Consider the following 16772-nt stretch of genomic DNA (forward strand, 5'->3'; position numbering starts at 1 on the left):
AACCGGATTTTGAGACCTGAGCTGATGCCTGTGACAGGGGAAAAAAAGCTTGAAAAATTAGTAAAAAAAGCTAAAAAGTGGTTTCTGTAAGTTTTATAAAGGTCCATGTAGCAGTGTTGCAGTGGCTTTCAGAACAGTTTTTGAAAAATAGAAATGGTGTGGAAGAAGGCAATGGGAACAATGTAATACAAAATGGGGTAAACTTTGAGACTTTGTCTTTCTATACATTATTCATCATGGCTTATGAAAGGCGACTTGGCTTCTCTTGTGTTTTTGACGGCCAATTGGAAATGGTGAAAATGTTTGTAACTTCTATTGTGTTTTTTTCTAATTAGACAAGACAAATAGTTTATGAAGAGCAAGGACAGAATTAATCATGGGCTCTTGCTCATCACAGCTGTGCTCTGAATGCCTGACAGAGCCACTTTATGGCATATAATTCAACATATAGAATAAATGTAGTACAAAGAACAGAGTTTGGAAAGCATTTGCAGTGGCGATCACGTTGTTTTGCGAAGTCCTGAGCATAACTGATTACAATTGAACTGAATGGGAGCTGTGAGATGCTTTGGAAAGTGAAATCCTCGCTGGCATTTCCAAAGAGAAGATCTGAATCTGGATTACAGCTTTTTGTGCAATTTGGATATAATTTCCATGTCTAATTTGGTGGGTGCATAAATGTATTGAGTGTTTTCTGCAGGCAGTTGGTTACCTAAGCATCCAGCTCTCCCTTTGGGTTTAAAAGCATAGAGATCAGGAGGTTCAGATTGTACTTTCATGTCCTATGATTGAAGTCTTCCCTCTATGTCAATCTGAAGATTAGAAGCTGTATTTGTATTCCATATGAACGATGTGTGTGTTTTTCTGAATGATCTGTTGCCAGTAGCAATTGTAATTAATGTTTCTTATGAACTTCAGAGTGTATACAACTTGGTATATTAGCTTTTTAACGAAATATCAACTTGTTGTTGTTCTTCAACTCTTTTTCTTTCATATTAGAATGAATCTGAAAGATTTCTGTTGTTCTATTTTGATTTTAAAAGCCCCCTCCTATTTTACCTTAGTGACTGTCCACTGTACATAACATTACCCTTGGCATTGTATGAGTAGTTTAGCTTTACAGGGTGCAGCTGAAGTGGCTTCTCAGCCTTTGACCTGAGTCAGACTTCAAAAATGATCAGTGATCATTTTCACCTGGACATTTGTCTGCCTCGTACCTACTTGCACTGAGTTAACTGACCTACAAGCCCAATTTCTGTCTAGATGTACAAAGTCAATTCATTTGCATATTTAAGTAGCTGTGTCCACACTTTAAAGGTCTGTTTTAAGTCATTTTGAGCAGACTACTGACAGGCAGAAGTGTGAGCCTAAGTGTTAGTGCATAAAATGTCTAGCAGAAAAGAAAGGGCTTTATTCTCTATCACAATATTATTATATTGCAGTGATGTCTGTAAATTTCAGGCTCATATAAAAGCTGAGTTGGATGAAAGTGTGGCTTGCTTGGCTCTCAGTTCATCTCTTGCTAGAAGAAGATGTTCACAGGTTTCCATTTAATTCATCGGTGTTTGTATACTGTATGCTAAAACACCTGACTTAAACTCTGCCAACTCTGGCTGGAAATACTGGAAGCATTGCAACTACATAGATTAAAGTTTCAGAGAGGTGAGATAAGTGTCTGATCATGGAGGTGCCTTGTGAAAACAAACCTTTCAAAATCTGCTACAGCTGTCCCCTGTCATGTGGTGCGAGCAGGTTGTGGCTGTTAGACCCAACATACTTTTGATAATCAGTTTTTAAAGCACTGGTTTTCATGGGGTGGAAGAGGAATCTTGGTTTGCTGATTTGTGTTATGAGCAGACAGGTTTCTAAAGTGCTTGTCTCAGTGTCTGATATCTCACACTGGTGTTTAGAATTTGGCAAAGTTGAGATCCTCACAGTAAGAGATGACGGAAAGCAAACCCACTGCTCCTTACTGGTGTCTGATACTTATTTCTGTACAGCAATTCAAAGTTTCACTGGGTTCAGAAGTGCCAAACCAGCACATTTAGTACTCCTCAAAACACAAAAAAAAAATCAGCTTCTGGAAGTGAAGAACATCTGCATCTAAAACACACCAATTAGCAAGAAGACACGAGTGATGCTAACGCGCTTGCTCTATTTTTGGTCACTGTCTACGTGATCAGGAAAGAAACAGAGAATGTTATGGCTCTGATTAACTCTTCTCATTCCCTTTTAAAAGCATTTCTTCTTGTTTTCACCAGTGAAAGCTTGGTGAACAAAGCAAGTCCATGATATATAAATATGGCTGGAATCAAGCAAATATATGGTCATGGGCAATTTGTTTGATACATTTACTAAATAGTCTGCAGCCTACTGAGTGTGATACACTGTACCCTGCTATACAGAAAGCCAAGAAAAGCCTATATATTTAAATAATTCATATTTGTATAGTTAAAGGTTGAATTTTCACATCTCCAATTTTTATTTCGCTTTGACTTCTGCCATGTCACTCGACATTGTCTTTTCATGTTTTCAGGATTGTCCTGAGTTAATATTTAGTTTTAGCACAAGTAAACATAATAAAATGGCAGGTCCTGGTACCTTCAGCTCTACCAGTGTATTATTAATAAGATTTTCAGACTATTAAAATTGGTATGAAACTCTGTTGGCAGAAGAAATCTTAGTAGAATCTGTCCAGCTCAGTTCACTGCCAGAGAACAGAGATGTGAGGTTGTTGTGTTTTAAACATGGCTTTTCTTTTTAATGTTTTTTTTTTTTTTTTGTTTTGTTTTGTTTTGTTTTTTTTTTGTTTAGTTGGGAGTTTTTTTAGTAATATTTTTTATAAAATTGTCTTTTTCCAAAATCACTTACTGAAAAGTCTGTTGAGAACATCCTTCAGACTACATGGAAACATATATTTGTAATGCATTATAATATTTTAGTTCATCCTTCCATGTGTCTAAATATTTCACAACCACTAAAGTACAGCAGAAGGAGCAGTTTTAAGTTAATCAAGGAGATTTTGCCTTTTTCATAACCAGGTCTGAGCCCTCACTAAGACATAACAGGCAATCATATTAATGCTGATTATAGACAGGCATTTCAACTGGAATTTGAATTTGGTTCCCAGTGCATATAAACAGTACAAAGTAATTCAGGTGCTTGGGGTTTATGTGAAATGTGTTGCAAGTTGTCCAAGGCTTTGCTTGAGAGCTTGTGTGACTTCTCAGGCATGTGCAGAATGTGAATCTCTTGGCTCCATTTGCCCTTTTACTTCCTTCCAGAGGTCAGGTGTTGTCCATACCTGATACCAAGCGACTGCCATCCATCCCTGGTGGCCTGGTTCAGCCCCTTGGAAGTGAAGGCAAAACTCCCCATAGATTCTGTAATTGTTCAGACAAAGCCATTAGCAGCTCTGCACCTGTCAGAGTTGCCATACCTTAATGGCTTTGAAGCTGATTTACAAATACTTTAGTGCTGTATTATCTCAAATGTTTAGCAATTTTCCTGGTCCTGTCAGGTAAAACAAACTCAGGTGTTAATTATTGTTATTCCAAGTGTAGCATATGGGGAAATGAAAAATGTCTTGCAGGTACAGCAATAAAACAAAATCCTAATTAGTCTTTGGGTAAAACTGACATCAAAAGAGGGCACTAGTCCTCCACTGAACCCAGGTGTGGTGTGTTCCCAGGTTTCCCTCTCTGTGAGTGTGCAGTGCTGGTGATAGAACAGTTATCTTTTTGGACTGGAGGAAAATCTGTGTTTATTTGTAATTTCAGTGGAATCCTTCCAATGCTATTTATGAGACCTTGAGTAGACTGTGAGATGAGGAACAAGAAAGCTCAGTGCAGAACAGCAGTAGCCTCTATTTTAATCCTTCAGACCAGGGATGTGGAATTCAGCAATAGTCTTGGTGCTAGTGGTGTAAGAGATGTGACCTTTTAAAAGGACCACTTAATTTACATCAAACTACCCAGAACAGGGCAACAGACACCATCAAACTGCTTTTTCTACACCAAGAGTGGGGTGGGTTGCAGAGATCTCCATGGTGCTTTCACAGGCTCTGTCACAGAGTCCACTGAAATGAATGAGAAGATGCCTTCAGAGCTAAATTGTGGTGACTTTACTGGGTTTTGGGCTTTGCTCAGGTAGCTCACAGCATCTTTTTCTGTGCTGCTTACAACAGGTCCCTTAGTACCTCAAAACTGCATTGTTTTAGCCAGCAAGAGTTACAGATGGTGACTGACCCCAGTATGGGGAAAACCTAAAAAAATAGGGAAAAAAAAATCAGCATTTTTTTCATGGTGATTGCTCAAGGCCCATGGTTGTTCTGGTCTTTGTTGATGGCTGTGTATCTTCCCTCAGGAAAGCAGATGGATAGGTCTGCAGAGCACTGGAAAATGACTGCAGTGTGGCAGTTTAAACCCAGTTCAGCTGAAATCCAGGGAGCCAATGCCTTTGGCACCAACTCCAGAGGGCTCAGGTAGATCTGCTACAGTCACACTGCTGCCACGGCTCCACAGAGCAGCTGAAGCTCTGAAATGGCTCAGCTTTGGTGTGAACTGGACATCCTGAGAAACAAGAGTGCTTTGGTGGGTGGTACCACTGCTCAGGTGGCTGGTAAATGAGGTCCTGCATTTGTATATCAAGTATAACCTTGTTGCAGCTACTTCCTTTGTTCCTTCACTTCAGCTTTGACTTAAATGGGAGTATATTTTCTAGAGATACCCAACAAGACCAGGAAAGGATCCTACACATACTAGTTATTCCAGCTACAAATAAAAATAATAGAAAAAAATAAAATGACAGGTTTTAAAACTGTCATTTTATAATTTTATAAATTTTATAATTTAAACATCAGGCATTTTTCAATATTGCCTTGAAACTGATGCCTTGAAATTAAGTAATATACTCAATGTTTACCCTAGAGCTTTTTAGGTTTCTCACTTTAGTGCCTTTGGTGACCAGGAAGTTCTATTTATATTTTAATTTGTGTACATGTGATGTTGCTGTCCTGGTTTCAGCTGAGGGAGGTATTTTCTTCCCAGCAGCTGGTAGAGTGCTGGGGTTTGGATTTGGGATGAGAAGGGGTTGGTGCTTAGGTGTTGCTGAGTTGTGCTTGTGCAAACTCAAGAACTTTTCAGCTTCTCACGCTGCCCTGACAGCGAGGGGATGTGGGACACAACAAGCTGGGAGGGGACACTGTTGGGACAGCTGACCCCAGCTGACCAAAGGGCTGTCCCAGGCCAGGATTTTGTGGTTAATCTATAAACAGGGAGAGGTGGCCACTGCTCAGGGACTGGCTGGGGATCGGTTGGGGAGTGGCGAGCAATTGCACCGTGCATCACTTCTTTTGTATATTCTTTTGTCATTCTATTATTATTTTTCCTTCCTTTCCTGTCCTATTAAACTGTCTTTATCTCACCCCACCTTATTTTTTTGGATTTTCTCCTCCATCTCACTGGGAGTGAGGGAGTGAGCAGCTGTAGGGTGTTCCACTGCCTGCCCAGTTAAACCACAGCTGTTGCTAAAGCTTCAGTGGAAACACTGAAAACCTCTGGCTTAAACTCTGAATTTAGGTCTGGTACAACTAGATAATGACTAGGCATCAAAGGCCTCAAATATCTTTGCATCATAATTGATCTCTTTTACATACCCATCAAAATTTCTTTCAAAATTTAAAACAGCCTCAGGCTTTCCCTATATAAGAAGAGGATCTTGCCTTTCCCATATTTAAAGAGTTGATTCCAGAGAGGTTTGCCAGTGTTTGGTTCCTCTTAAATGCTTGCTATTTCTGTACAATTCCCTGAAGTGTATGATGGTTTATTTGATTTCATTAACATTTGGAAAGGATTTGAGGAATTGCATGGTTTGGTCACTACAGTAAAAAGATAATAATGCTCTTGGGAGCAGCTGAATGTGGAAAGTGCATGTGAGAAGCTGCATGTCCATCCTAGGAGGCTGTAACAGCCTCTCTCCACGGTGTGCTATAAAGTTTTAACTGCTGTAATCAGCCAGGACCATCACTACCACTCATGTCAGAGGAATGGCTCTCTTCTATGATAGCATCTGAGGGCTGTTCTCATTGATGGCCCTGCCTATATATCATTTTCCAAGCATGAGAACACGTTCAAGTCCAAACTTGTTGCATATTGAAATGATTTGGAGGAAAGGCCACCACGAGAGGAGGACTGGCTGGGATCTGGCACTGGATGGGGAAAGTTTGGATTCACATTTCCTCTTTCCATGCCTTCAAGCATGCTTGTGTTACAGGCATGGGTATAAAGCCATTTTCTTCATCAAGGCACCTCTTTTACCAGCTACATAATGCCATGAGTAGTGTCACACTGCCAGAGCAGGCTGGTGAGGTTGTTCCTTTCCCTAAAAGAAAGGGCAGGAAGGCAGCAGGGGGCTGCAGGTGAACTGCATTAACACCCTGGCTGGCAGTGGCAGCTCCCAGTGTGCTCTGGGCTGCTCTTCCAGGAGTGCTTTAAGCTCTCATAGTCCACATGGAGCAGCTGATAAGTGTTGATGTGACTCCTGTATTTCAGCAGCATCTTACAAAGGTGTTTGTGGAGTCTTGCAAGTTTTCATTGAGTTTGGCAGGGACGTGAAGGGACCTCTGGGATGTGGCCCGCAAATCCCTGTTGCTAGGTAGTATTTAGATAGGCTTTTGCAGGACCTCAGAAGAGGATGCAGTGGTTCCTGTGCCATAAACTGTTGCAATGGCTTGCCCCACAGACCTTCCAGCATTGCTTGCAGCCATGGGAAATTGCACTTGAAAGAGGCTGCTCTCACAGCAGCCCAGGCTGGCAGCAAGAACAAAGCAGTGTGTGGCCTGCAGCATGGTCCTTGCTCAGGATCACTGCCTGCAAACCAGCAAAAGGCTTGGAATGATGCTGTAAGAATATTGAAGTAGTCTCATCTCTCTTTTTGAACTTGGTCCTTGTATTTTAGCAGAGCTGTGTACATTACCCAGCATTTGAGAGGGTAATACAGGGCTTTATCTCAAATCTTTGAGAACTGCCTCCCTTGGAGTCTGAAAGGCTGTATCTGAAAGTAGTCACTTCTTGGGAGGAGGGCTGCCCTGCTTCAAATTAGAAAGGCAAAAGCTCAATTTTATTTTTCTTTTCTTTTAGAAACATTATGAATGAGGCACAGAAAAACTTATCAGCCCACTGTCACTTTAGTCTCTTGTGTTGAGAATTCAAGCTACAGTTTACATCCCTCCCTCCCTCCTCTCTCTGCCTCTTCTTTTATATCCTTTCCCTCCCCACCTCTTCTTCCAGCACCATACATGTGTTTAATCTTAGACATAGGTGTAAACCTGTCTATTCCTTATTTTGCATCCTTCGATTATTATTATAATCAGGCCAGTTTATTAAGAATTAATGCCCCTTCATGAACAGAGGATAATGGAATGGCCACGTTTCCTCTTGTGCTGGACTGTGATTTACTAATAGGAGCTTCTAGGGGAAGGATCATAAAAGAGTGAGTCCCCCACCTCTGGATTAATATTTAATCAGGTGTTAAGAGAGCCTTGTGTTGGATTCTAGAGTTGCTAGCAGAAACCTGCAGGGGAAATGAGAGGGTCCTGCATCTTAAAGGGGCAATGCAATAATAATTAAAGGCTTGATCCAAAGCCCTTGGACATAAATGAAAAGCTCCTGTTGACTTGAAGACCTCTGGATATGGCCCAAAGGGAACCAAAAATAATGAATGTTTTTGCATGTGAGACATAGAAAGACAGGCGTACTTATTCATATAATTATTTCAAAGGTATCAAACAAGGTTAACATGCGTGGTCTAAATTTAAAATGAATGGGATGGAAGAGGGCTGCTGCCAAAAACATGCATCAAACAAGCTGGGGGCCAAACTGTTCCAAACTTTTTAAGTATGTGAACGTGAATTCAGATGGCTCAGCTCTTGTGTTTCATGGCTAAATAAGCTACACTGAGAGCAGCATGGCAGTTGACTTGTTCCAAGTCTCATTATGGTTTGTGGACTACAGCTCAGTAATCTGTTTTTAAGTAAGCACAGATCAGCTCCCTTCAGTTTACAGACCTGCAGCTGGCTCCCTAAATCAGCTGTACCACATCCTCTGCAGCCCTGTTCTGCTGCAGGAGCAGTTCAGGTGGGATGCTCTGGGTGGGACACAGCCCTGCAGGCCCCCAGAGCAGAAAGTGCAGGCAGCCCATCTGACAGTGCCTCTTGTAAATCTGATTTAATCTAATTTCTGCAACCCAAGTGCCTTTTTCAGTTACTGTGTCATGTTTCCAGTACTGTCACTAGGTTATTTCATAATAAAGCTGGGCGTATAGATTTTTAAGAACTTAAAATATGTTATTGACTTGGAACAGGGTTTTGGGGGCTGTGTTGTTGGCCACTGTAGTTTATTGCTGTGTTTCAAACTTTGCCCAGTAAGAAAAGCCTCCAGCTGATGTGAAACCCCTGATAAGAAGAAAGGATGCAAAATGAGGGTGGTGCTGAGACTCTTCAGATGAGAGGGGAAAGGAGGGGCTGCCCTGCTCATGTAGTGCCTGTGAGAGAATGAAGTTTGTCCATGGCAGATCTCTCCTCTTGCTACAAAAAATACTTTGCTGTCTGGTGATGGCATGATGAGGGCTGCCCAGCTGAGCTGATTTTTATGATCTTGTGCTATCCTTAAAATTAGCCCTCCAACCCAATACCCTCAGTATGTCTGAGAGCACATTAAATGCCCCAGGAAGATGGCACGTGCAGGTGCTCAGTGTGGCTCCCTGTAATTCAGAGCAGCCTGTCTGTGGGAATCCTTAAAATCAGAAGGTTTTGGACAAGTTGCAAAAGGCAGGCTTCAGAGACAGCAGAACTGGGATTAGAGCTAAGTAGTAGACATAAGATTTGTCAGCAGAAAAATGATACAAGAAGTAGAAAGTAAGGACAAATAGGACAATGGTCAGTGTATTAATGCTTGGCTAGAATGACTCCCTAAGTTACAGAAAAGTATATCTAGTGAGATATTAGGACGTTCTAAGCTTAATCATGGAGCTCTGTGCATTGTGTATTAAGACTTACAAGACTTATTGTATTTGAAGTACGCAAGCATTGTTTTAACCAAAGGTACGTGTGCTTATAGTGGTTGGACAGAATTACTGTCAGTATGCTTTGGCTTTGTGTGATTAGTCAAAAAGCTTTTAAAGTAAGTTGTGACATTAAGTTCTTTGTCTGCTGCCGGGGATGTGGCAGGGATGCTGGCATCTTCCCGTTGTCATAACCATGTAATGAGACTGATGCTGGAAAATAAACAGCTCGAGACGGGTTCCTCAGCAGCCCCGTCCCGTTGGTGATTTGTACACAGACCCCCAAGCAGCCACAGGTGTCATGTCCTAGGTCACTGTGTTTCATTGATCTGTTTGCATCTGCTCTCCATCTAAGCTGGTTTTGCATTTGTGCTAAATATAGCACAGACAGGGGGCACTGATTAGGGCTGTGTTTGCATCAATAAATCTCCCCCTCTCTCTGAACATCCTGGGGATGCCGTGCACGAGGTAACTTGGTGCAGTGTACTGTGGGATGATGACATGGTGCTTTACATCTGGTTAATTTAGAAAACCTGCCAGTATTCCTTCAACTGATCTTGGCTATTTGTATTTTAAAAAGTAAAACCTATAACAGGAGTGTAGATTTAGCTCTAAAACACAGCTACAGTGCTTCCATGAGTGATAAATCATTTGAGAGAACATTGGTCATGCAATTTCTTGTTTTGTGCTTTTGGAATTGCACTTTGAGCCTGAATTCTAGTTTTCCTGCAGCCTTACAACCTAGACTTCAACAGAGACCCACAACATGCTGCATCTTCCAAACAACAGTGGAAGTGAATTTCTTTACTTTGAAACTGGATATAATAGCAGAATTTTTATGAGCTGTATCTAAACCAAATATATTCATAATAAACCTCTTCTCTCCTTTTTCCCAGAGTCATCTTTTCATTCATTTGTTGTTTCTGATTTCATGAGGACAATTTTAAACCTTTTATGCAGAATTTTTTTTAATTACTTGCTTGTGGGTTTTCCACATCCTGTGCTTTTGGAATCAGAAATCAGAAATTAGATTTTATGACTTGAAATCTGTAGCTACAGAAGAACTTTTTCACTTCAGATTTACACTGAAAAAGTTGATTTGATTGTACCCTCGAGTTTTCATGATGTGAAGGCAATAGAAAATAGGCTGTATGTTTTTGTTGGGTTTGTTTTTATCATCTCGAGGTCCTTGCAGCTACCTCAGGCTCCGTAGAATGTTAGGATGCCAAATTTTGGCATTTTGAAGTATTACAGTACAGTCAGTGTCTATGAGAATGCCAGCAGAGATGTACAGGGATAAAGAGGGCACGTGCCAAGCAGGAAAAGCAGGAATGGATGTGGAACCTGCATCCACAGCATCTCAGCTGTGCTCCTGAACCAGCTGCCTCCCTTGTGATGATTGCTCCCAGAGAAAGACTTTCCCTGAAAACCTCTTTCCAAGACCATCTCTAATAGGCAAGGCTTATTTCAGAGTTTTATTCCAGCTCATTTAAGTTTAGAGACCTTCCCTGTTGCTCATTAATCTCAAGGAAAAATGCAGATGAGAGAGATTCAGCCGGTGTGCAGCCACTCCAGATGAATCTGGGCAAGGGCTTTTCTTTCCTCCTGCTGGCTGGAGGTCAGGAGCCATGGCTGTATTAAAACACCTCAACTGAGCAGTGCCCAATTACACAGCCCCTCATAAGGGCTGGGGACTGTGAGACCATTACTATTGGATAGGAAGAGCTGGATCTCCCCATCGTTTGGTGAGAGATGAGAAATGATCAAAGAAAACTGACTGGTGTTTGAAATGAAGTAGGGAAGGGACTTTTGCTTCTAATGAAACACTAACAGCTGCTTTGTGATTCAGCCTGCTGCCCTTGCTTGAGAATAGTACCAAATTGTCCATTAGTGGCACACCGCATTGCAATAAGACTTATGAAAATTATTTATTGCTACATCAAGCTGTACAGTTCCTTCTTACAAAGCAAGATATAGCAGAAATGGGGTAAAGGCCAAGCATTTAGCATTAAATTCCCAAATAGTAAGGTCTTACCTAATGTGCAATGTATCCTTTGCAATTAAGAGTAGAAGTTAATGAAGTTTCTGACAGTCCTTATTTTTTCCTGGGGAAACTTTGGCAGTCTGGGGCTGGCCACAAAGCAAGTTCTCTCCAATTCATGCAAACCTCAGCTTTGCTCAGAAAAGCTTCATTCTTTTCTCAGAACCAACCTATTAACCTTGCTTTCCTTTTCTTTTGGAGAGAGAATTCCTTTTTTGTGGATGTAGCTGTGAGAGAGTTTGTCATCTGTGCAATTCTCAACCAACCAGACCTCATCCCCTCCACATCTGAGAGCTACAGAAGGTAGTGGCAGGTACCTGACCTGATCAGGAAAAAGCCTCCCCCTTCCTGTGGTCAATGGGAATTTCACCACTGACTTCTTAGAGTCAGGATTTCAGCCCTGATGTTCTCAAAGAGATATTGATGGCACCTGGTGGAAAACAAAACAAGGTAATCTATCACAAAAACAAGAAAAAATGTGCAAATACAGCCACAGAGATAAAGGTCAAAGCTGTTTAATGGGCCTTCATAAAGTTATGTGCCACTTAAATCCTAATTAACTCCAGTTTGGGGCATTTCAGTGGGATTTAATAAATAGGCTTGTGGAGAACCTCTGCACAGGGTTGAATTTCAACCTTCACCAGGAAAACAGGAGGAGGTTAGTTTACATTAGGCATCTGTGTATTTTGTTCCCAAAGTAGCATTTAGGAAAATGGCCACAAACAGCACATGCTGTGTTATAGCTGGCAATTTAATCTGCAGGCAGGAACATATAAAATCCATGATAGGATGAAGTTTGCATTGCTGTGAGTGTTGTATAATGGAAGTACTCAACAAAAGCCAGAAGGCTGAGCAACAAGTGGCATTTCAAACCTCTGGGTTTACCACAGGCTCACGTATTTTGCAGGATGGATATTGTACTTAGGTTTCTAGTATTCCAGATGCTCAACTTGTCATGGAAACAACGGGGCTGCATTGGCAGGGGTGGAGCCAAGTGGTGTTACTACAATGCAGGAAAAAAAATCAATTTATTCTGTGGCTTACGATTTATTTCATGGTTGGGGAAATATCAGTTTAAGTGATGATTATGTTCCCCAAGCATGTGGTACACTGACTCTATGTTTAATATAAACAATTACTGTATATGGCTTGCATGTGTGGTTATAATGTGGTGGTGTGGTGTGGTACTGAGATTTTATCAGGTCTGGGCTTGTCTCATTCCTCACCAATTCAAACTTTCCCTTAGGTCAAATGCTTACTATATATGCAGGTCATCCCAAGTGAATGTGAGCAAAACCTTTACACTGCCAGTTTCTCATAATATATTCCATTGTTGGCATATCCTGAATATTATAAATTCAGTATCTGATGAGTCCTTAAAAGCACTTGTGGCACTCTACCTGAAAAGCTTGGCTTCTTCATTGTCAAAATCCTGTGCAATAAACTGTTAGAAGAAAGGAAAATGTTCATTTTTTTAAGACTCTCTGGATATTATTGCTCTATAATGTGATTCTCTGTGGCATCTCAAGATTTTTGGCAATGCAGAGATAAGTGGTTTGAGCTTCTTGAAAGTGCCCTGGGAATTGCACTGTTTCATAGCACATTTAATTCACAAGACACTGTACTTGCTACCACTTTCTGGGTTCATCCAGCCATCCTTATCATCTGTTCTCTGAATTTGTAAAGCAGAAAGGTCAGATTCAGTATTTCAAAATGTGGGAAATAAAAGCACTGCTCATTTCAACCTCACCCCTGGATCCTAGTGAGGCATTTGGATATGCTGGGCTCGAGCCTAGTCTGTCAAGGCAAGCAGAAGTGTTGTCACACCCTTCCTGTGGTTTTGTGTGCCCCCAAAGTCTCTTCCCTCCCCTGGGGATAGCGTTTTGCAGGTGAGGAATTAGCCAGGCCATCCCTGATAGGAGATCTGGGTCGGGCATGGAAAGAGGCCCTGCCACAAAGTCTCTGAAAACAGCCAAAGCTCTGCTTTTGGTTAGCTGGGAGCAGCAGAAAGGAGGAAGGGGCAGGACAGTGCTCCCTTGCCAGCAGGCAGATAAGGGTTACTGTCTCAGCACGGCATTTCAGTCTTGCCTCTTACTCCAGTACCCTCCCCCCATCCCCCCTTCAGCTTTAATATCTAGGTTTGTCTGATTTTTAAACTGGGTTATTTGAATGTCAAACTTTCAATAACACTTTAACAGAGGTGTCCATTAACCCATGCTAAATTACAGCAGAACATCTCTGGAAATACATGTGACATCCACATGAATACCAAATGAATTCATTAGGATCAGCGTTATTACAATGAATACCAAATGAAACCCACAATGATGGGGACATCATCTCTCTGGGAATAATCGACAGCGTTCCTTTGGCACTAGTCAAACACATCAGCTGTTTGTTTCCACTGATGAGAGGTGGCAGTCTAGGTTTTGGTTAGATAAACAAATGATGACACCAGTAATCACTTAGTTGGTGGCTGTAATGCTTAATAATCACATCCTGATATCATGCACACTAGAAGCAGTGCTGCACTTTTTATGCATAATGAATCCCAAACACTTCATAAAAGGTGATAACTTTCTTTGACCACTGAATATATTATTTATAAAAGTGCTCCCTTCCCTTCCCCCTTCCACCCTTGGAGATCCTTTTACTTTTTTTTATCATGTAGAATACAGTGGTAGCACATCTTAGACTATAAGGTCTCTTCTTATACATAATTTATAAAACAATTTACAAGTGATTTATTTTTAGCAATAAGATAAAACATGGTGTGAAGGGTTTTACCAACAGAGATATAGATGGTTTGGGAGTAATACTTGTGGAGGAGCCTGGGATCAAGTGAAAATTATTTTTCCATTTTTTCCTTGAGGTACAAACTTAAAGGAGTCTCCTCCTGCACCCATTTGCACAGTGCACTAAATACACACACTTTGCTAAAATTGCATGAAATTGTATGGCACCATGTTTCAGATGGCCTTGAAAAATATCCTTTCAGCAAACTTATTGGTGGTAGGTAGATCTTGTTGAGAGACACAATGAGCATGTCCCTTCCAGATGCTCGCTGGTTTAGTGGCTGGCTCTGTCTGGCTTGAGGCCCTACTGAGTGCTGGAGCTGCTGATGCCCACAGAGGTGAGACAAACCCTAGTTTTTAATTAACAACGTCCTGAGGAAGAGGAGGGGCTGTGCTGCCTCCCCTGCCCCAGGAGATGGCAGTGTTTAAGAGCAGGAGCAGAGCATCCTGCATGTCAGGAACCTCCTGTCCTTGCACCAACCCTGGTCCTCATCAACCAGGAATTTGCAAATATCCTGGTAGTAATCTAAGGGGAGAAGAACCATGGGTTGACCCAAGGATGGACAGAAGATTGTGTTGCAGAAGAACCTCTTTATGCCAGTTGTGGTGGTCTTTGATTTGAACTACTGTTTCAAGAAGATGTTCAAAGATGTTGACCTTGTAGTTCTCACATCCCAGCTTGCAGCTGTGTGTACTGCAGTAGGAAACCCCACCTCACTGACTTTCTCTCATACTAAGTATTATTTCATATCAGCCATGATTTTTCACAAGACTGGAGAGTCCATTTCTACAAGGACCCTGCCTTGGCGCTCTGGCAGTCAGCACAGCATAAAATATATCCAGTAACCACTGAATGAGGTTCAGGCCTTCTCTTTCCAAGCCTCTTCAAAGAGATGTCAGGAAAAATTGCCTGTTCTGACTGGCTGTGTAGAAACACCAGTCAGGGGTGATCCCAATCTGCTGTGGTCACCAGCTGGTGGCTTTGAAAATTGAAGCTCTAAGTTGGGTTCTCCAGCATCTCCAGGTGGCACAGCCATTTGTGACCATGCAATATGCACCTAATGAGCATGCTGGTGCTCTGCTGGTGTGCTCAGAGCTTTGCAAGTTTGCTCTGTGCATAACCGTGTAAGATAAGAGAGAACAAGGCTTCCAATTTCCAGAATCTGCTTTTCAGGTGAAAGATTGAGCTTTTTCTGACTTCTGGCATTTATGTGTCAGAGCTGGGGAAATGCGCAGCTGTTGTGGGTGTCCAGGTAGGAGCAGGGCACGAGGACTTGTGTGCCTGGAGGAAACATCCTTTTGGAAGGCCATCTGAAAGGGTAAACTTAGCACTACTTAAATAAAAACTTAATCAGAATGGTGCTCGTGGTTGTGTTGTGTCTAGGGACTGAAATGCCTGTGACATGAGAGTCCGGAAACTGGGGATATCCTGCCATTTTTGGGGGGCATGCTCAAAAAACCTAAGGAAGAAGCTAGAAGCACAGTCTGGGCTGTTCTGGGGTCACCTTGCTGGATTCCTTTTGCATGTTCCCTCCTCTGTGTCTCACCCTGCACTCCTGGGCTGTCTCTGAGCTCTCCATTGTGTGATCCTGGCCTTGAAACGGTTCAGCCTTCCAACTCCTAGGAAACTAATTTCTTACTAATCTATTTGTTTAAAATTAGCATCTACAAAGATAACTCTGTGAGCAGCCTGGACTTTGATTTGGGGAGACTGGGGACTTACACCCCAGAAAACCGTAAATGCAGGCACTGCTTTCCTTTGCATCCAGAATTCATCAGAGCTGTCAGATAACACATGAGAGATGGTTAATAATAAATTAAAAACATCGCAGCCACAGGGAAACTGCATCTCTCCCCTCCCCCCAAACTCCCCCTCTCTTTTGCTTTTTTCTACCCCATGGGCTTAATCAGCATCAAAGAGTAACAAATCCAATAAAATGCTTCCCTGAGCCAGGAACCAGCCTGAACTGGATACACACACACGCGCGCACACACACACACACACCAGCCTCTCTCCTCTCCCCCTGACTGCCAGCCCCTTTGCAAAACAGCTGACAGTCGAGGTGGAGATAGAACAAAGGAAGAGATGGGGAATGGTAAATCAGAGTCAGCCCCCCTCTCTCATCTGGCATTGGGAAGCTCTAACAGGCCTGTGCTTTTAGGCTACCGGTGCAGAAAGAGTTTTCTTGCTCCTGACTTGGTTTTTATCCCACTAAGTTCAGAGGTTCAGGGGGAGGGAAAGGAAAGAGGAGAGCACACATGCATTTCTACTGGTTTCTCCCCTTTTAAACCTGAATTCAAGCAACAGCAGCTTCATCAAATTGCAGTAGGCCATATGTAGCCTTGTGATGAGTTTATGGCCATGGTGCTCCTCAAGTACCTGCCAGTGCTTTGCTTGGCTGAGAGCAGGTGGTGCTGTGGCAAGAGGGTCCATACAGTGGCCCCCTCTCCACCCTGCACTCGGAGATTTCTCCTGTGCAGGAACATTTATTTTCAGAGCTGGGGGGAGATGTCCATCAGTCCTGAGCAGGAGGAGAATGTGGTGGGCGGGGTCTTCAGGGGTGAAAATGGATGTAGGTGTGTTTGAAGTCAACAGGCTGACATTGCTTTTCTATAGCTAAAGATTCAGCCTGAGGGATCACCTGCCTAGCAGCAGTATGCAAATACTGCAGTAGTGCTTATGGCACCAGGAGATTGGAAAAAATCAAAAAAAGGTTAACAGGAAGAACTAAGAAGAACATAGCCTCAGCAACTTCTTCTTTCTGTGCTGCTCTTTGTCGATTACTTCTTGGTGTATGTCTGTGTCCCCTGAAGCTGTAATATCTAAGCACTTCCTAGTCGTTAATATGGTGAGTGCATCTTCTCCATAGCCTTGG

The 16772-nt window shown here is 42.2% G+C and overlaps 1 long non-coding RNA gene across 3 annotated transcripts in view; it reads left to right on the top strand.

Annotated features, from left to right (window-relative positions):
* The window catches only part of LOC137484006 (uncharacterized), a 75123-nt gene that overhangs the window by 18397 nt on the left and 39954 nt on the right, over positions 1–16772 (top strand). For 2 of the 3 annotated variants that reach the window (XR_011004710.1, XR_011004708.1), the window contains exon 3: positions 16514–16689. The exons of the other annotated variant lie outside the window; for it this stretch is intronic. This is a non-coding gene — a long non-coding RNA (uncharacterized lncRNA). The remainder of the gene's footprint in view (positions 1–16513; positions 16690–16772) is intronic. 3 annotated transcript variants of the gene reach the window in all.

Source organism: Anomalospiza imberbis, chromosome 17 (genome assembly GCF_031753505.1).
Source record: "Anomalospiza imberbis isolate Cuckoo-Finch-1a 21T00152 chromosome 17, ASM3175350v1, whole genome shotgun sequence".
In the NCBI taxonomy this organism is placed as follows: domain Eukaryota; kingdom Metazoa; phylum Chordata; class Aves; order Passeriformes; family Viduidae; genus Anomalospiza; species Anomalospiza imberbis.